We start from the raw sequence: 21,429 nt of genomic DNA, 5'->3' as shown, positions 1-21,429 counted from the left end.
AGGGTTCCCTTTCACAACGCATATCCTGCTATTACTTCAGACTAATCTCTTTCAGCTGCCCCCTCCACTCCATAGAGAGTAACCAAGTTATACTTGCCAGAAACGCTGTGGGAGGACTGCCAGTTACTGCTTGCTCTTTTAGGGCAGCTTCCTGATTGGTCCCCACAGCTGTGCCAGAAGAAGCTCTTTAGTTGGCTGGCCAGTAGTGAAGCTGGCCCTTTAAATATGGGGCAGAAGAAAGCCAGGCCTAATCTACTCTTTGCACCCCTCATGCTGGGAAGTCCTCACATCCATTAGCTCTGTTGGACAGGTGCTGTAAATGTTATACTGTGGTTTATAATTATGTTATTTATCTGCAGTTGGCTCTAACCAGTTACAGTAGAACCTCAGAGTTATGAACATCTCAGGAATGGAGGTTGTTTGTAACTCTGAACAAAATGTTATGGTTCTTTCAAAAGTTTACAGATGAACATTGATTTAATACAGTTTTGAAAGTTTAGTATACAGAAGAAAAATACTGCTTTTAACCATCTTAATTTAAATGAAACAAGCACAGAAACAGTTTCCTTACCTTGTGAAATCTCTTTTGTTAAATTTTCCCTTTATTTTTTAGTAGTTTACATTTAACACAGTGCAGTACTGTATTTGTGTTTGTTTGTTTGTTTATTTGTCTCTGCTACTGCTGCCTGATCGCGTACTTCATGTTCCAAAGGCGGTTTGTGGTGGACCGGTGTCAGTCTGAAAACTCTGAGGTTTTATTGTAATTCCAATTTTCTGTTTTGGGACTGTGAGACTGTTGTATACATTTGGCTCTTGTTATGTGGTTAAACTACTTTTAGTGAACATTTGCAACTTTTATATGGTAAAACTGACTAGTTGGTGGGCCTCAGACAAAGATTAAATGAAAAAGCCTAAGCTTAAGGTACTATCAAGGGACATGAGCTGTTTCCCAGTCTGAGATTGGCCCATTTGGGAGATTGGCCATTAATTTATGCCTAAAAAAACCCTAGTGAAATGTACCATTACAGGATGCCAGGAGTTGGGGTACTTCATCCCATGAAAGTAGAGCATAGCTAACTCACAGTCTGTGTAAAATGATCTGGCTGGAGAGGCCAAAGGTGGTATTAGTTCAAACCATAGGTATTTTATCTTGTGCTTTGGTCCTTAGCTCCTGGAGTCATATGATTATGTTGGAATCTCAGCTTTGTGATTTTTGTTTGTTGTTTAAGTCTAGCAATGATCGAGCCAAGAAAAACTTGAAAACATGGTCCAGGTTTGCAATACAGCAACATCTGCTTGAGTCTGCATACAGCTTGAACATTACTCTGAGAGCGATGAAGTGCTCTCTTATCTGATGTATGGCAGGAAGAGGAGATGCAGTGTGCTGAGCTGGGTGTGTCCCACCCACCCATGCAGACACACGCCTGCGGCTGTGGTAAGTACTGGCAGACCCCCTACTTTCTGCCAGCATCTCTGCTGATAGCCATTCTTGTTGATTCTATGGGGAGGGAGTTTTGCCACTCCCAGGAGGAAAGGGTCCTGCTGTCATGCCTGATGATCCTGAGGGGAGAGAAGGTCTTTATCGCTCCTCCAAAGAAATGAGCTGGGGCCTTGCCTCCACCTCTGTCCCTCCAGGATAAGGGAGGTTCCAGTGGCAGGCCCCATATCTCTGTACGTAGGGCCCTGAATTTCCTTAATCCAGTGTTTGACAAATGCTGACTTGATTGTTGGACTGTGCATATGTAGTAGGGGAGCAAGTTGCTACCCACAACCCCAGTGGGATCAAATAATAACTGGAGTAGCTATATTCTGCTGCTACTTAATACTCCGCGGCTAATGATAGATAACCTCTTTATTAATAACATCATGTAACATAATATGAAAGAGAATCAAACTTCTCCTGTATTTCAATAATTACCTAATGGAACATCATAGAAATATACAAAACAGAAATATACTGTCCCCAATATCCCTGCTGGTCCTCAGTCTTTGGGACCATTACTGGAAGGGAAACTCCCAGACCACTCAAATTACTAAGAGCTGTAGAGTAGGGAGTAATAATGCTAAATGACAACTATAACAGACTAGCAACTAAGGACACTAAAAGACTGCTTTCTTAAAGCCAACAGATGCCTTCACTTCACAATCAATTTGGCAGATCTCCACCAGTCAACACACTGCTCATTTGGCCTCTGCTGGCGTCACCAGCATAACACACCCATCTACTAAGCATGCTTACTCTGGTGGGAGCTGGCCAAGTATCTGCCAGGTTCCTTCCCCTGGAGTACAGCAAAAGGGATCAGGTTACACAGGTGACTTTACAAGCCTCTGATTTATGTTAATTTGGTTCGAAACAATGCCCTTAGTTGGACTCAGGAGAAGCCTTTAGCTTTGACTTCAAGGATGTTGGTGAGAGATTGAGAAGACTGGCTGGTGGGAAGGAATTTGCCAGCTTCCCACCTATGCAAAGTTCGCTAGCCTACTGGTCATATTTTAGAAGTTTGGTGTGAAAATTGTGAGGTACCCAAACCCAAGGCTAAGTATGAGTGGGTTTGGTGATTCATGTGAATAGTTTGCATAGCTCTGATTGATACTTCTTTTGGCAGCCCCAACAAAAGAGGCCAAAGACTGAATAGGTATGGAGCATAAACTAACCTGGCTTTCACCTTTCACAGTAGTACCTTCACTTTAGCTGGCCAGTGTGGGGGCGGTTGCCCTTCCGCTGCCTTTGATAAGACTTCACTGAACAAGGTTGTTAATCAGACAACTCTCCCAAAAAACACATTCTCTGTATCCCTCTCTCACACACACAAACACATGCACAAGACTTTTAAGTGTCACTGAGCCAAGTTCCTCCAAAGTACTCCACAAATGTCTGAGGGAAAAAAAAGTGTTTAGTTGAGTAACTTGAAAGGTTCCAGAGACTTTCAGGAAAGGGAATGTGTGTGGGTAGGAAATTAACATGCAAGATGTTAATCATCTTTATCATCATTTTCGACTTTGGGAAAAACTCTGAAAAACATGTGAAAAGAAAGACTGCTCCCAAACCAGAAATCTTATTATTAGAAAGCTTTGTAACTGAATATGAAATGTGAATTCCTAAGTCTCAGTATGAAAAAAAACAACACCAGTAGTTCATGGGGAATCTCATGATTAATGTAAGAAAATTGTCAGTATTTTGGGGGGTATACTAAAAAAAGCATCTTATTTAAATAGCTTTAGTTTGCTAATCTGGAGTAGGGGGAGTACTCATTGAAAGATGTTAACATGGATGCTGTCTGCAAAACATGTGAATAACGGGTTCAGTGAAGTTACTTATGTGAGTAACTACTTACACACATGTTTCCTGGACTGAACTCTACATGTATTCATGTTTTAACAAATAAAACAAAACTTCAGAATCTAAATTTAACAGCCTGACACTCTTCAGTTATCTTTCACACCAAATCAAGAAGAAAATGTTGTACCCATGGAAAAGGTGAGTGTACATCAAAAGAAAGATAGTAAATTTTATGATTGGCTGTCACACATTACTTAGAGGAAAAGAATGTGCATTACATAAAATGGAAGTGACATTTGGAAAAGCTAGCACTTTTAGCCTCCATTACAGGGAATGACCAAGCTTGAGTTAATAAGCTGATGTGCATGTGTTAAAGAGTAATGTATGCAGAAAAATCTTTATCCATTTAACTACAAAAGAAATGGCCACTGTATTTCATGCATTCCAGCTGTGTTATAACAAAAAACAAAAAAAACTGCAATAAATCTAGCAGAATCCAATAGTTTACATAGTGCTTTGTAGCATTCAGTGGAGTTAATTAAGTGAGGTTCTTTAAGATTGTATATTTCACTGTTCTAAAATATAGAGAAAATTCTACACTCCATGGTTTAATATGCTTGTATTTCACAGAGAAGATATTTCCCTTAGAAATGGCTACCCTTTCAAATATGCTATCATCCTAATCAAAAGTGTTCCTAGTGTTGAGAAGATTACTATAGATTACCTTCTACATTCTTGCTTTGGCAGGTTGTGAATGCTATTTTTAAGAGGCCTACAAAATGTAAGCATTGATTAACAGTGTCTTCTTACCTACCACAGAGGTTAAGCAGGGATAAGACCAATCAAAGGGAGGAGTAAAGAGGGCAAAGAGAGACTGAGAGACTGTAGGAAGGAGTGAGACAGTGTAGAACTCAAATATCTTACAGCCTAGATGTAACAAATCAACTTGTGCCAGGCTGTTCAAAAAACAGACTTAAAAGTTTCTGTTGAGAAAGATTATGATTTTTAAAAAAAGTGTATAGTGGGCAACTCAGAAGTATTTATTAGCCTCTAAGAATCAGCATGTAGCATAGTTTTGCTCCTCTATTACTCTTTTGGGGAATGGAGAAGAAAATATTGTTTCTACACAAGGAAGTGGCACTAAAACATTTTTGTTTACTTATTCTTATTGAAGATGGGTTTGCATCTTGGATGTGGGCTTAGCTCAAAGAAAATGATCTTGGGGTAAGCTTAGATTCTGATTGTGACTTGTTACCTACAAAGTTCAGGAGGTTTTGTAGTGAGGATTTTGGTTCTGCTCATTTAGACAAAGCATGTTCAGCTCCAGTTCCATATCTGTTAGATATATTTCTTAATATGTATTTACATTACCTACAGTATTACCATTTCACTAAGTGTTAATAAAAGTAAAAAAACCCTTTAGTCCTAACCCATTCGACATTCTAGTGGCTACCAATGGCAGTGGGAATTAAAACTGGGAAGTAATGGACTTAGATCCAGATTTTTAAAGGTACTGTATTTAGGTGCCCAATGACTGTTCTACTGTGGATAAATACTTAAATAGTCATTGGGAACCTTTAAAAATCCGGCCTTAAGTAGAATGACTCTGTAGCATGGTAGATAGGGCATACATCTGGCAGGTGGGAGACCCAGAGTGGAGTCCCCCTGCTCCAAACACTTGTTCATTATTTATCTACAGTGTAACAGCTTCCTCAGGTGAGACTGAAGGAGTCCCACATCAGATTATCCCATAACTCAGTAGTTTCTTTCCTGAGAGGTTGGAGACCCTTGTTCAAATCCTTTCTCCCCCTTCATGTAGAAGGAGGAATTGAACCTGGTCTCCTATATCCCAGATGAATGCTCTAACCACTTGGCTAAAAGTTAAGAGGTGGGTAGTATCATCACCTCCTTCTCCTTTGGCTGGATTTTGAGTGGGACTGAATGCAGCAGGCAACCTGTGAACGTACCTACTGGATGAAGTCTCACCCAAGAGATAGGCATTCACTCACCTATCTTCCCTGGTGTGTTGGTCGCTCTGGGACTCAGGCCGGAAATAGGTGTCTGGATGCCTAGAAGGAGGCAGCAGGGCATGCCCAGAGGCGGGAACATAGGCGCCTAGGGAATTTTTACCCTGAAAACTTAGGCACTGAGTGAGTTCAGTCACCTACAGGACTCAGCAGGAGTTTTGTGGATCAGTGGAGCCTAAAGCCAAGACTTAGGCACCTAAGTATCTTTGTGGATCAGGGCGTTAAGGCCAGATTTTTAAAGGTATTTAGGTGCCTAAAGATGCAGATAGCTACCTCCTGGGATTTTCAGAAGCACCTAGATTCCTAACTCCTGAGGCATTTCTGACAATATCACTAGGCCCTCATCTGCACCTTTAAGCATGTAAAATACCTTCAAAAAATCTGTCTGTATGGTCCCTAACTGCAAACAGTACCAGACTCACAAACCTCTTGTATAGACCCGCCACTAAAGGGAAGAAAGTCCCACACTTCTCTAATGTGGGTTACAGCACCACCAAGAAGTGATTTGACTAATCTAACTTGGGTCTTATGCTCCTTGAAGCAGGGACCATGTCTTTTCTTCTGTTTTGTCACACCAGTCACACTGTTGGTGCTCCGTAAGTAATAATAAACTGGTAATCACCATTTTACAGTGCAGAGAATTCAGGGAAGGTTTAATATTCACACATGTTCACCTCAGCTGAGCAAACCTCGCTACATTCTGCAGTCACTGAAGTCATTGAAATCATTTTGCTGGTGCCTGGTAACTTGTAGTTGAGGGACTTATATTAGTCAGGTGACAAGGGTGTGAAAGGCTATGATGAGATCACTTCCAGGGACAAATTATTTTCAGGTTACAGTTATGGAAGAAATGCATCCTTAACCACCTGTAGCAGTTTAGTTTGCATGGTTAGAAAGTGGTAAGATAGGAACCCTAAATTTAAAGGTCTGGCTGTGGCCGTCAACAAAAAACAAAACGAAACAAACGTGGAACTAACTGGGCAGAGAATTTATCCTGAGGGTGACACCAATCAACTGTCAACTTCTGACTTGGTTGGCGTCAACATAAGAAAACTCTTCTATTATCCAGTGTACAATTCCCCTCAGGTAGCTGGAGCAGAATATGTGTCAGTAAGAGTATGTCTACACTGCAATTAAACCCCTGTGGCTGGCCTCCCTCAGCTGACTCAGACCTGCAAGGCTCAGGTCTACAGGGCTCTTTAATTGTGGTGTAGATGTTTAGGTTTGGGCTGGAGTCTGGGACCCTAAATGTTCAGATGAGTATCAGGGGCAGCATACTGATAATATTGTATGCCATGGCTATTAATACCTGTCCTAAGGGCCTCCTGTGATGATTAAATATCCTGAGGAAAGGAACAAAATGTGCAGCCTGGTGCAAGACAAGAGCCTGAATGCTGATTCCAATTGATACATCAAGCCCTTTTGGGTTCCTGTCTTCCAGGTGTGACCTGAACCACTGGAGAGCAATTCTAGAAACATTTCTGATGGTTTATTAGCCACAGTAACACCAGTCCTCCTCTCTATGGTCAACAGAATCAGAAATTGCTGATAGATTGAGCAAGGCCTTGTTCAGTTCTGGGTAGGTCAGGCAATTGTAAGATGTGATGGGAGGGATCTTATCTGGGAAAGGGGAGAGTGGTGGCAAGGAAGATACTCCTGATAGCTGGGGCAGTGGTTATTGCCCAAGGGCCATCAAGGCCCTTATCTAATGTAATAATGACTTTAGAGAAAACAGAGTATTTGCCAGGTATCTGTTTTTTTTAATAATTGAAGTGAAATTGCAGCATGTTGTCTTGGTATCCAAAACCTGAACAGAATATTTTATTTCTAATGATCATTTAGTGACATTGATAACATTTCTGTCCTGTTGTTTTTTAACAGTGAAATAGGGACTTATCATTTTAAAATGAATGAAAATCTCTCTTATACAGGTTGCATTAAGTTTTTATTTGTAAAAAATTCCTTCTTAGAAATACACATTTGGTGATTTATGTAGTTTTCAGTAATTTAAGAATAACGTATTGGTTGTATTAAGTATTTTATTAAATCGGTCTGTTTAGCTGCTACTTTTCATAGCTCTCATAAGGTATATTAAGCAGACCCCACTGGAATATCCATGTTGCTGTGGGAATAGTATTATCTAGTGCCCTATCAATAATTACTCACATTTCGTATTAAATGCTTGTTACAATACAGCTTGTAATCGCTGTTTATAAAATGCATTACAAGGTTAAGAGTATTAGTTTTGGTCAGCTAGAGCTGGGTTGTAATGAGTTAACTGAGATCATTGTTTCTGGGGCTGTTCATATCCCCAGACTTTCACAGCCCTGGCAGAGGCTGACTCTGTAATAAGTCTCACATTACACGTGGATTAGATTTGTAGAAATCCTGTAACTCAATAGGTACCTGCCTATTCTCTCCTGGCGTCAGGCTGCCTGCACTGCTTTGCTCTGTAGACATACCTGGCATTCCACCCATGCCTCCTCACTTGCTAAGTGGACTGGAGCCTGCCTACCAAAACATTGGGGTATTGTTATGAAGGAGAAACCCCCTTGACAGACAAGCGAAGTGTGAAGTTAGTCTTGCAATGCCTTATTACCTTCCTATGAAGTATACATGCAGCTCTTTTAAACTTCTTTTATGCTACAATAATGTTGGAAATCAGAGCTTCAGAAGCATTTGTGGGTGGAGATGTGCTCTAGAAGCGGACAAAGCCAGAATGACCCTGAGACCTCCCCGTTCCCCACCACCATGTGTGTTTACATTCGTAGAGGTGGAAAACAAAAACTTATTTGGCACTGCCTGGAGAACCTGAAATGGGTTGATTTCTGGGAGTTGTGCCAGATATTATAAGCAGTTCTGTTTTAACACACCCCTCTCATTTCACAGCACATATTGTCTGTTAGTTAGTTAGTGCATACATTAATTTTCTTTATAATTTGGATATGATTAACATTTAAAAACCCTATTTAGACTAATATATTTTTCTAATTCAAAATTAGTCTTGCCCCTGAAAACTGAGTCATGTTTTCTACTAATGGGAATCTTTCTTTTTAAACTGTACTTGACAATGTATGGACCTATTCCTGGGACCCATACCTTCTAAAGCAGTTTCATTGAAATCCACAGTAAGAATATATGAGTAAGGGTTGCAGGGTTAGGTCCAAAAACACTAATTGTGATTATTTCTCCCCCCACTTACATGTCATGAAACTTGAAAGAACACAAAGAGAATACTTTTTTCTTCTGCATTGGGTTATCCATTGCCTCATCCACTGAAGTCCATGGAAACATTGTAAGGGGTACAATACGCAGATTACCATAATGAGATTTGTGTATTCTGATGTGGTAACTTGAACACCCAGTTACCTAGTTTGGCATGCAGATTTGGTAACTGCATGCACCAATCACAAGAGTGTCTTGTTGCTGTGCATTCCCACCCCTATTAGAAGCCCACACAGAGCTAGCAGACAGAAGGGGGCCATAGTTGGGGGCCATAGTTCATTCCCCACTGCACTGGCCAGCAGAACTGGTTGTCCATGGAGAAGAGTTTGCCTCCATGCCCAAAAGGCTGTGATGTGGACATGCCCCAGCCATATAACTGACAGCTCCAGAGGGCACTGTGCCTTGCTGAGTCACAGTGACTCCTAGTGGTTCCACTGGGGAAAGACACCTGCACTTCTCACTGTGGGGCTGTGTCTAAAATCCATAAAGAAGCCCAATAAAGGGAGAAGAGGGAAATAGTGTGAGTTTACTCTATTTTCTCACTGCTTTTTGTCTTTTCGCTTCATTTGGCCAATGTACTGTATCTCATTTGTCGATATCTTACACAGTGAGCTCCTCGGGGCAGGGACTTTTCAGTGCAGAACAGATACTAAATAAGCATAAAGCTTTCTACAGTTATGGAGGGCTCTTAACTAAATATGGATGGCTTTGGACTTTGCCTGAACACTGACTGTAGAATCAGACCTGATATTTCTAATCAGTCCACATCCTACAATCAGTGTTCAGGCAAAATTTAGAAACTATGCAAGCAGTTATGCACCAACAGGAATAGGTGTTGCTACTGGGCAATAAAAATGAATATTTTTTTCTTTGAGATAATTATCTGTAACTCTTACTGATGTTCATTTGGCAAAGAAAACTCTAGCATGAAGCCAACATGCTAGTGTTCAAGGGGGGAAAAAAAACTCAGGTCCAGTTGAAATGACTACAGCTCAGTGTAAGGTTTTTCTCCCTTGCTGTTCTCAATTGAGTAAAATCTCCTGGCACTGGGGGACAGAGAATATTTAGTTGGGTTTTTGGGTTTTTTTTGGAGGGGTGGGGGTTTGAAAAAGGTTTCTGTCCACACTCTTTCCTTTTATTTCAGTGTGTAATCCTCCAACCTAACGTGATCAGCTTTGTAGAAAAAAATATTTAGGCAAACAAAATGATGCAGTGATCTCATTCTGAATGTTAACAGAGGGGTGTCCAAAGATACACTGGCTTTGGAGACTGGAGCTCTTTCTGTTCCTCATTAGTTCAGTGGCACAATTTTCATGCCAGTTTCATGCCAAGCAAATTGCAGAGAGCTTGTGAGATTGAAGGGGCTTGAGTACGAGTCTCTGGTGACAAGCTTACTGCAGTTCTAATCAGGCTATTTTAGTTTTAAAAAATGCTGCCAGTTGTAACAATTGTGAAGTGTCTCTTTGACATGAAACCACCGCTCATTAAAATGAGCCAAAAACATGACAGTTTCACAGAAGACCCATTTTTACCAGCTGAACACTTCTCATGCACATCATTTGGGTCAAATTCAAATGTAAAATCACGGTACCCAAAGGAAACGAACTGTCAAGAGTCCTGTATAATATTCACTGACTTTTCTTTCTTCTGAAAGAGGGTAGTACTTATGTAGTTTTCTTGATAGTAAAATGTAAAGAATTTCCTAAATTTATACATTGGCAGGATGAATAAGAGATGAGAAATACCTTTTTCCATTTCAATTCTTTGCTGAAATAGATTTGTTACATTATATGAATTCCTCTAAATCTCTCTCTATTATATACAGACTAGAAATAGATTTTCAAATGAAATATTTTTCCAAGGTTGAATACCAGCCCCTATCCCCTTCAAATAAGAGGAATTACTTCCCAGTGGTGTGCCAAATTACCTGCTAACTATTCAGGCAATGGAATACAGGGATTCTTTATGGCAGGCTCCTAATAACCTTGATAGATGCGTTCTCATTTCTAATTTATGAAATCCACATTATCAGCAGCGTTTTTCTGCTACTGGATTCAGTTAAAAGCCAATCATTATATCTATCTATCTATATATATATGAGTGCCAGTGAAAGTGTTTCCAAAATCTGTGTTTTCTGCTTGCAGCTCTCTAATCTTTTCAATATTTGTGTTTTAAAATAAAATATAATCATTAGTAAAAAAAATTAACTCTGTTCCAAATCATACCTACAAGCAGGATATTCCTACCTAAGGGTAAGGAAGTTTCCCTAGAATGCCCACCTGAGAAATTGTCCCCTGATTTCACTCTCTAACTACTGGGTTTCCTAAGATCTGCTCAGACCATGGAGTTTTATCAGGATATTTTGTCTTAACACCAGATCCAAACTCTCACAAACCCCTCCAGCTCCAAGACAGAGCAGCTTGGGAATTCACTGGCCCCAGAATTCTTCCTCAACTGAGTTGCAACTTTCGGAAAGGAAAGTGGGCTATAAATTCTGATGGGACCAACAAAGACCTTTGACTTTGTGTGGGTGAGCATCCTGCACAGAGTCACCATTCCCACCATCTTTGGCCCTTTCCTAGCTGTGCCATCTGAAACACATGGAATGCTGGGAAGGGACTCCCACAGAATCAAGGGAAGGACATTGCTGTGCTTTGAAGAGCACAGATATGTAGAGAAGGCCTTTCAGGGAAAGGAGAGAAGAGGGACCTAGAAAAATGAACTGCGCTTCAAGTTATGGTTCTTTGGCAGGAACAACTGCTTCAGTGGGGCTCTGTATGGGGCTGCCCTCTTGTGTCTGAATTTAGTGTTGTTCCATGGTATGCATTAAGGGGCATCTCAGATCATGTCTCACAATGCAAATAAAGTAGCATGCTAAACTGAAACACAGGAGAGGGAAGCTAAAGCCATCCCTTGTCCCTGCTTCAATTCCCATTTCATGGAACTCTCGGTCTCCTTGTTATCCAGCAGCAGATTCCCCTGCAGGTTGCTAGGTGAATCTAATTCTCTTGAGGCCCTAATGTTATTGTGCCACAGGGACATGTCACTGCTTGAGAGATCTTGGAGCAGCATGAAGAGGCTCTAGTCCTAGGGCATTGTAGGCCAATCTCAGCCTAGCTATGGAGGCAGCACTCCCCATTTTTCTGTTTCTTGGGCCAGGATATGCTGTTTCCCTGTGGCCTACACTCACAGAAGTGGGGCATATGGTACGGCTATGCCTGGATACCAATGCATATTTTGTTTATAATGAACTAAATATGAATTTGTGCCACTCTTTGGTCAGATCAGTAGATTAAATGATTGTTTGGCCCCAACCAAGGTCAGGATCCCATTGTTATAGGCACTGTACATATAGATAGGACAAGATGGTCCCTACCCCAGTGAGCTTACAATCTAAATAGATCAGACGAACAAAGGGGAAAATAAGGCACAGGAAGGTGAATTGACTTGCCCAATAGATCAAGAAATAGTGTGTCTATGTATTGTTTTTGGTTTTTGTTTTGTTTTTGTGAGTAGTCAGTAATTAGTAACTCTAGTTAAATCATCAAAAGTCTGCGTTCTATTATTGGACATGAAAAAGTTTTCAGTTTCAACCAGTCATTCTAGCACTGGTTTAAAGGAGAGTGGGGAAATGGGAGTGGAGAAACCAGGGTGGGGTGGGGGACACATAAAAGGAATTGGTTTAGCTTGTTCAAAACTTTATTAGTTTATTAAGTTATAAACTATTTGCCCTATGCATACTTCATGTAATCTCTTACTCAATGTTTTGTGACAGCTTTAATATAACAAAATTAGACATGCTGCCACAGTAGTTCTGACAACTACCTGGTTTCCATGCATTAACACCATTGGCTTCTTGCCCAATACAAATAAACTTGAAAGGCTAGAGAGCACATCCAGTGAAATCAAGTAGCCTAAAACTAAAATATAGAGTTCAGCATAGGGGAATAAAATATCACTGCAGTGCAAACCCTTTGACTTTGTTCTGGACTGAACAATTTAAAAAAATGTCTGGAAGTCTATCTTGAAGTAAAGGCATTTAAACACTCCTAGCAGCTGCTAAATCTATTAAGAAATTGTCAGATTACAAATTGAAATAACTCAAATACATATTTTTCACCTCATATGAAAATTAGCACATTATCTTTTCAAAATTGTACAGACTTTAATTCATCAAACTACAACTTTCATGCAATCAGTGTTCCAAATAACTCAAAATGCTATCTGAAAATACTATATAAATCCGTTTCATTCTTAAATAAGTACAAAAGCCCAACACCAACATGTGTGTGCATATTGTGTATATGCAGTCTGGACTTGAGCAATGGCGTAGCCAAATATCCTTTAGCAGAATCCTGCAAATAATATTTGACAAGTGCATGAAGATACATACATCTTATCTCTCCTAACTTTCCCCCATGCCCTAAAAAGTATCAAACTCATTCAGTTAAACAGATGTGCGGGGTTATATGTGGAAACCTGAATAGATTTTGGTAATGGGAATCCCTATAAATATTTTTGTCTCTCTGTGGTTGGAGCCAGTCCAGCTTTTTTGAGTGTTTCTATTTCTCTTTTTTATCTATGTCCAAATATTCTCTTTACCTTTTGGAAACCTAACCAAAACATCTGAAGGGTATCTATATAACATGCAAGAGATATAAAACTGGGGGAAATATAAACTCCCCTGAGACACTCTGGGAGGGCTAAATTACTGAGAAGCTGGAAATGCCCTATACTTGGGCCTGACCCTGCCAGTCATTGACTCCATGGTGAGGAACTGTCCACATGATCTTAAGGAGCAGACTGTGACAGACCTTTACACTAGTTAAAAGATGGTGCAGTCCCCCCTGCACACTGGGCCACTTCAGGAAGGATTGTATCATTGCCTGTCTCTTGCCTCCCTGAGTCCTGGGTGAGTAAAGATCCTGGTGCTACCCCCACCAAAGACCTGGTGTATACATGATGATGCCTGCTCTGAGCTGCCACCCATCTTAGCCTGAGATGGGGTATGAAAAATCCAGGTACTATTCTTCCCATTCCCCACCTGAATGGGGAATAAACATCCCAACAATGCTGCAACTTCCACCTGAGACATGAGAAGGATAAGAATACTTCTAGTGATACCCCACCAATGGCCAGAGAGCCTGCACTGGTGTCTACCCACAGATTGGAGGAAGGGACCTCTGTTACAGGTTCCCTTTTTACTGCTCCACTGCTTGCTGATAGGGTTGGGGGATGGGGAAAGTTAGTGGAATGATTTACTGGGGGGACCATTTTGAATTGATTTGATGAGGGTGAGTGTCTTGCATTGATGGTGGGGGGTGGGGGATTTGATGAGGCGGTGACTCCCATCACCTTCTATAAAAGAAGAGCCATGCTCTGCACCTGACGGGTGATTAAGTAATTGCCTCCCAGCCAGAGGAGGCAGAGTTAGCTAAAGACCCATTAGGCACCTGCTCCTTGTTAGGAGCTGAGGGAGGTCAGTTGAGAGAAGAAAGTCTAAGAGGGTTTCCTGTTATTGGGAAGGACCTGGAGAAGGTAGCACTTTCCTGCAGAGAGAAACACAAAGGGGGCAGGTCAGGGTTCTGTGGGTAGAATCACTGAGCTAGGGCCTACAAGGAGGAGGGTGATCCCTGCGAAAGAGAGGCAGTAAGGGAAAACATGCTAAGACAAGAAGCAATAAAGGGAGAACTCTGTAAGCACAGGTTAGGCTTCCGTGGGGGAGGCTCTGAAGAGGGTCAGTGAAAGCACTTTAGTGGAGCCTGAGAGAGGCAAAGGGTTATCAGCTTCCCCTCCCTCCACAGAAAAAAGAAAAGTTACAAGGACATGGGACAAGCCAGAGGCCTGAGGTTGTGTCAAGGTTCCTTCCCCACTCTGAACTCTAGGGTACAGATGTGGGGACCTGCATGAAAACCCCCCTAAGATTTATTTTTACCAGCTTAGGTTAGAACTTCCCCAAGGTACAAACTATTTTACCTTTTGCCCTTGGACTTTATTGGTGCCACCACCAAGCATCTAACAAATATAACAGGGAAAGAGCCTGCTTGGAAACATCTTTCCCCCCCAAAATCCTCCCAAACCCTACACCCCCTTTCCTGGGGAAGGCTTGATAAAAATCCTCACCAATTTGCATAGGTGAACACAGACCCAAACCCTTGGATCTTAAGAACAATGAAAAAGCAATCAGGTTCTTAAAATAAGAATTTTAATTGAAGAAAAAGTAAAAGAATCACCTCTGTAAAATCAGGATGATAAATAACTTACAGGCTAATCAGATTCAAAACCTAGAGAATCCCTCTAGGCAAATCTTAAGTTACAAAAAGACAAGAAAACAGGAATATACATTCCATTCAGCACAACTTATTTTATCAGCCATTTAAACAAAACAGAATCTAACGCATATCTAACTAGATTGCTTATTAGCCCTTTACAGGAGTTCTGACTTCCATTCCTGCTCTGGTCCCGGCAAAAGCAACACACAGACAGAGAGAACCCTCTGTTTCCCCCCCCCCCGCTCCTCCAGCTTTGAAAGTATCTTGTCTCCTCATTGGTCATTTTGGTCAGGTGCCAGCGAGGTTATCTTTAGCTTCTTAACCCTTTACAGGTGAAAGGGTTTTTTCTTCTGGTCAGGAGGGATTTAAAGGTGTTAGCCTTCCCTTTATATTTATGACAGGTTGTATTAAGTACAGGCTGTGGAGAAACAGCACAAAGGGTCATAGAAATAGGAAGCAGGGAAACAGCAGCATGTCTGAAGAAGCAGACCTAGCTGCTTAATACAGGGTCACTGGGCCAGAACCCAGAGTAGAGGGTGGGTCTGAGTTCCCTTACCAGCACCTGAGGAAGGGTATGGAAGCCCAACATAAGTAATATTGTGCCTGGGTGGGGCTGAAGACTCAGCCCAAAAAGATGGGCTGAGAAATTGCCCAAGAGGGGAAACCAAATTCTTTTTGTTGGGATGCTTTATGAACTTTCAGTTGGATCTTCTGGATACCCACAGGTCTCAGCCATGGAAGACCTGGTGAGTGGCAGATGGCCACCAGGAGGCACTGGAGCTGAGGATAAGAGCAATGTTATGCCCTGATGCATGGGACTGTTTCAAAGGTGAGTGGCCCAGAAGAAATGAAAAACTTTTCCAAACTTCAGCTATGCATGAATATCATTTCCCTCCTCATTTAGCTTTTCCTTTAATGTTTTGTGTAGGAAAATGTGGGATGGTCCCTTATTGCCTTTGTCTTCTGGAGCTCTCTTGGGTACTTCCTACATCTCTAGTGAAAGTTGGTAGGATTAGCACTGCTGGGGGTCTATGGGTCCTGATGATGATGCAGGAACCACTCTATTAGTTCTACTGCACCTGTCCGATCATCCTGCTGGAAGGTCAGACCGTGTGGCGCTCCTTGATGTGGTAGTAATCATGAGTCTATGCATCCCTCAGAACTTAGGCCTATGTTTATAACAAACAGTAAGCCTGGAATAAAACTGAATTTATGCCAGTGAGCTGGCAGAAAAAAAACAGTTTCCAAGTGCAGCTGGGTTTGCCATGCAACCACAGAGAGTGATAAGGCCTGGTGTTAAATCAACACTTCCCAAAGAGCACCCATTCAGAGAGAAACAATCTGTAACAACACTCTTTAGTGCTATGCCTTATAATTGCAATGGGTTGTTTTTGTGGACAGTAGGTATTAGAGTGAAATCACCACCTCATTTAGGACCTGATCCAACTCCGGTTAGTCAGGGGCACTATTTTCATTGACTTCAACAGGCTTTCGATCAGATCCTTAATATAAACCAGTAAACAGTCCGGAGAAAACAGTGACTTAATTACAGAATTCAAGGCCAGAAGATAATTTAATCCAATTTTCTGTATATCAGAAACCACCATCATCCAGCAGACACACATTAAACCCAACAACCAAAATTAGACACCAGAGTATTACAGTCAACAGGAGAAGGGACTATTATGTGCCATGGGCAAAGAATCTGAGGAACCAAGGTACACCAGTGCCAAAGGCCCCCACAATAGCGGGAAATGACTAAATGAGAGATACCAAGATTATTTGGGTAAGTGACCAGCACCCACCTGCTGCGGAGGAAGGTGAGCCTGAGGTAAATCTGAACTAGTGACCTTGAGGTGAGAGGCTTCATATACACTTTTTCTACATTCTCTTCACTTTGAATTTTAAACCCCATTTTTCTCCCCCCTAAAAATCTGTCACTGAGACAGTACTTCACCTCTTCTGGGAAATCTACTGTATTAAATAGAAAATCTCCATATAAGTTCAATTGACCAGGATCAGACGGCCTTTTTGTATGTAATCTGACTGGCTTTAGACAGGGAAAATATTTGTGAGCTAACTGAAGAGTAAATCAGGCTTTCCTCAAATAATACCTTCCCTATAAAGTTTTAACAAAGCCACATAACAGTATTAGTAACATAAATTGCTCACTCTTCAATTTTTTTTCTTCCATTGATCATGTGCGAGGGGCCAGCGCTTGACTGGGGACCAAATTCCTACAGGAACTGAAGATCATCACAAACCTCACCCCATTCTGTTGCAAGTACAAAGCACGCTTTTTGATCCTGCCTTCTGTAATGTTAACACAAAGCAACATCTCCAGACAAAAAACTATATGAAAACATTACACTGCACACACAGTTCTCCCTCTGGAGAGAATAAAACACATTGCTAAATGTACTATTTGAAGGCACTCAGATGCTACAGTAATAAGCATGGTATCAGAGCCTAGACAGAAGTGCTCGTAAATAGAGCTTGTTGGGAATTTGGCAACAAAACATCTTTGGTCAAAATGCTGATTCATTGAAACTGTCTGTAGGAAATGCTCTGTTCTGATAAATCTTTCCATCTGAAAATCTTTTTTTTTTTTTTGAATAAAACAACTTTCAAAATTGTCAGTGTCTTGTTTTTCCATTTTCAAATACAAAAGTTTTTGTTTTTCAGTTGAAAGTGACTTTCAAAATTTTAGCTCTTCCACAAAAATCAAATGTTTCAAAATTAGGAAAACATTTTGATTGACCTGATCTGAAATCTCTTGGGTTTTGTCCCAAACCAGGTGTATGGGGTGAGCGAGGGATGGATTTCAAAAATCCAACTCTTGTGGGACAAGACAACCCTTTCCCATCCAGCTCTACTCATGAAGACTTCAGGATAAGTTTTGTCTTTCTTCACAAACAGAAATATTTTGACATTTGGAAGAGAACCTCCTCATCACAGCCCTTCCCTGTACACCATGCTCTGTCTTCTCTCTTCTGGTTGCTTCAGAAGAGCAAGGGGAATGCACTTAATAAAGATCTATCACTGTCCCACTGTATGAAAATGCCTTTCTACTGACATAAAGAGTTTCATATATGGTTTGTAGTAGCAGTATATCTTAGTAAAATAAGAATCCATTACCTGAGTTGTTTAGGTGCTTATTTATCATCACAGTTTATAAAGTGTGCCTACCCTATTTCCCTGTGTTAAGTATCCTCACACCTTCTTGTCAACTGTCTAAATGGGCCATCTTGATGATCACTACAAAAGTTTTTTTTTCTCCTAATAATAGCTTATCTTAATTAATTAGCCTCTTACAGTTTGTATGGCAACTTCCACCTTCTTTGTATGTATATATATATATCTTCTTACTATATGTTCCATTCTATGAATCCAATGAAGTGGGCTGTAGCCCATGAAGGCTTATGCTCTAATAAATTTGTTAGTCTCTAAGGTGCCACAAGTACTTCTGTTCTTTTTGCGGATATAGACTAACACGGCTGCTACTCTGAAACCTGTACCCTATATCTCTATTTCTGGGTGAAATTCTATGATATGTAATACTCAAGGTCAGGCTAGGTGACTAAGTAGTCCCTTCTGGCTTTAAAATCTATGACTCTCATAGATACATGAACAAAACTCTCAAAGCTGCCTAGAATGTCAGCCAAGACCCAAAATCAACAAAGAACTTAAGCAAGTGCTTAAAGTTAGGCAGTACTTGAGTCCTGTTGAATTCAATGGTGCATAGCACATGCTTAAGTGCTCTGCTGAATAGGGATGGAATGGATTTATGCATGTGCTTAACTGCTTTGTTGAATCCATTAGCTGCTGACTGACTTGAAACAATGTAGCCAAGGTTATTTTCATTGAGGAACCAAAGCTGATACATGGAATTATTATTTATACTACACCATAAGTGAATAAGGTGCTGCAAAATGAGACTTAAGGGAATAAGGTTAATAATATGCCTGAATTAAAGGAAAATTGACTTATGCTGTTTGGAAACATTCAGTATATTGAAAAGGTAATTAGTTCAGTTTTTATACCCCACTCATTTCTTGCATGCTAAATTAGTCCGTTAGTGCAAAGGGAGCATATTGGCCAAATTACACTTCAGTAATTCAGGTCCTAAATTAGTGTGGTTCGTAACTGTTGACATGAACTTTACAGTATAACCAATGTTAACATATATCTAAATATTAGCTGTATTTAGAGCAATGGAGGTGCCTCAGGGTAGGCATCACATAGAGGCTATTTTTAAATCAGATGCAGTATGCTCTTTATCCTCTGAACTAAACTAGTTCTGAGTACACTTACTTTTATTTTCTCACCTTTTTATTTGTATTGTGGTAATACATAGGAGCCCAGTTATGGACTGGAACCCCATTTTGCTGGGTGCTGTACAAACAGAACAAAAAGATGTGCCCTTTTGTGTTCATATAACCTTGAATGACTAGAATCCCTGGACATTCAATGAGATTTAAAAATATGAGGTGATTCTTTAACTCTGCAGTATGCATATTCCTAATGTATGTAATACTGCACAGGTATTGGTGGGCAAGTTATTCACATAGCAAAGACCTCCTCTGGATGCATGAACACAGAGTAACAAGTTATTGTAGCTGTAGGTAGGTGGGCTCATCTGACTGCCCTAGGTTTACCCTTTTTATTGATTAAATTTAATCTTTCAATTATACCTTGGAATGCTGCAGAGGGTTGTATGTTCCATAGTTTATAACTTTATTTGGGCTGCACATGAGCCTGTTACTCCTTCATAGATTAAAAAGTTATATTCCTGAGATGATAAAATAAGCTCAGACAGATCCAGGAAGGGATAGAATATCTGCTTTTGTAGTTTGGCTTCATGGATAAATACGGATTTGGGAAACGAACATTAGACTTCTGGGTTTTGGGTTTTTTTAAATCTTTCAAATTGTTTAATTATCCTCCTCCTCCTCCTCCATGAAATGCTTCCCAAACTAGTCTATCAATATTTAGACAGCTGAATTTCTAGTTTTCAGAATTTAAAAATGTTTTCCATGGTAAATGTAAAAAGTACTACTTATGCTGTAGAAAATATGTGTTTTGTTAAATCATCCTCCCCCAGGGTCGGATACTGCTGCCTTCATCTCTTTCTAAGATCATGCTGTCATCACTTTCATGTTACCTATGCCTTGACCATATCAGTTGCTTCATGGGGACTGACAATTTTGCAGACCCAGCTCTTAACATGGGTGTGTAAATGGTACACATGCCCCAATTAGCTTCTGTGGGCAGTTATGCCCAAGCAGGGGTTCACTTTGAGAGGAATGCTAGGTGCAGTGATGTCACTGCCCTCCTCTAGGGAAGAGCAATGTAAAGATTTTTGAACCAAATGGAGGCTGCCTGTGAAACAGGCTGGGTCTTTCCATCCTGTTCCACCCACGTTGTGGAATGCAGTTGTCCAAGTCCAGGTCAGCCAGTGGAGTAGGTGTTGTGGGCAGCTTGTGTAATATGACTTCCAGTTAGTATGGGGCAGTGAATTTGGTCTGACTGCAACTTAATTTATACAATATTAGAGATGGGGCCCAATCCATGAAGAAAGTCCAATTTAGAGTCAGACCCACCAAAAACATGGTATTTATTATGCATTGTGTGTGTGTTTGTACATGTGTAATCAAATGATGCCCTGGTTTATGTTCTGTAGGAGCTTCTTTTCCTCATTTCATCAGTTGTTCTAGGAATCTAAAACAAATGGTGAAGAATTAAAGGAATACACTTAGTCTCCTGTCTAGGGTGGATGCTGGAAATTCAGCATCTCCATGTATTTTTAATATGTTTATGTGGAAAATGACTTTCACTCCAGAATCATTATGCCTGAATAAAAATATATGCTAAACTATGAAAAGATAATTGGATCAGACATGTATGTTTTGTCATAATTAATATTCTGTCAATAGGGTAGATAAGAAAGCTCCAAGGGTTAATGCTTTCTTGCTCTGTATCTAACATTGCCAGTGAATTTCTCTAGCTCACTCCATTAATCCAGTCAGCACAATGGATCAGGTTAGAGATGTGTCTCAATAAATCACTCTCAAGTGCTGGGGGTAGGAGTACCTAATTAATCAGCACTGTCATTATGTTTGACTTGTAGCTGCCTTACTGTGTATGGGATGAGGATTCAGTGTGTTTAACCTGCACACACTCTTAAACAGTCATGATGTAAATTTTAACCCTTGTATGGAATCAGCCAGCCAAACTTTCTATAGAAGGCAGATGCAATGTTTCTTACCAATGAACTTGTTTGCTACTCTTTTTTTTTTCTTCAGAAGTCAATTTACATCAGCTAGCAGTTTATCTATTCAAATAGAAAATATCTGGAGTCAAATTCACCCTTGACATAAGTCAAATTGCCTATGGCTGTAGTCTCAAGCTGGTTCCTCTCTCACTTTCCCAACTCTCTCCCCCCACCCCAATTCAGCATGCCCATTCACTCACTTCCGATTATCCCCCACTTCAGAATTTTCATTCCCCACCTTATCCAGGCTTTATCACCCCTTCCTTTTCCGGCTATCACACCATTGGTTCAGCTCCCTCTGCCAGTTGCATGCTACCCTCCACCTGAATATTCCCATTGCCCCTTCATATC

General features: G+C 40.6%; 1 long non-coding RNA gene across 1 annotated transcript in view; it reads left to right on the top strand.

Annotated features, from left to right (window-relative positions):
* The window catches only part of LOC141988105 (uncharacterized), a 56,143-nt gene extending 39,623 nt beyond the window's left edge, over positions 1-16,520 (top strand). Inside the window, exons 3-5 of the long non-coding RNA XR_012639658.1 lie at positions 1,230-1,435; positions 15,530-15,633; positions 16,402-16,520. This is a non-coding gene — a long non-coding RNA (uncharacterized LOC141988105). The remainder of the gene's footprint in view (positions 1-1,229; positions 1,436-15,529; positions 15,634-16,401) is intronic.
* Positions 16,521-21,429: the final 4,909 nt, after the last annotated feature.

The sequence above is a fragment of the Natator depressus genome, chromosome 5 (genome assembly GCF_965152275.1).
Source record: "Natator depressus isolate rNatDep1 chromosome 5, rNatDep2.hap1, whole genome shotgun sequence".
In the NCBI taxonomy this organism is placed as follows: Eukaryota; Metazoa; Chordata; order Testudines; family Cheloniidae; genus Natator; species Natator depressus.
This window is presented reverse-complemented; position numbering and strand designations above follow the sequence as displayed.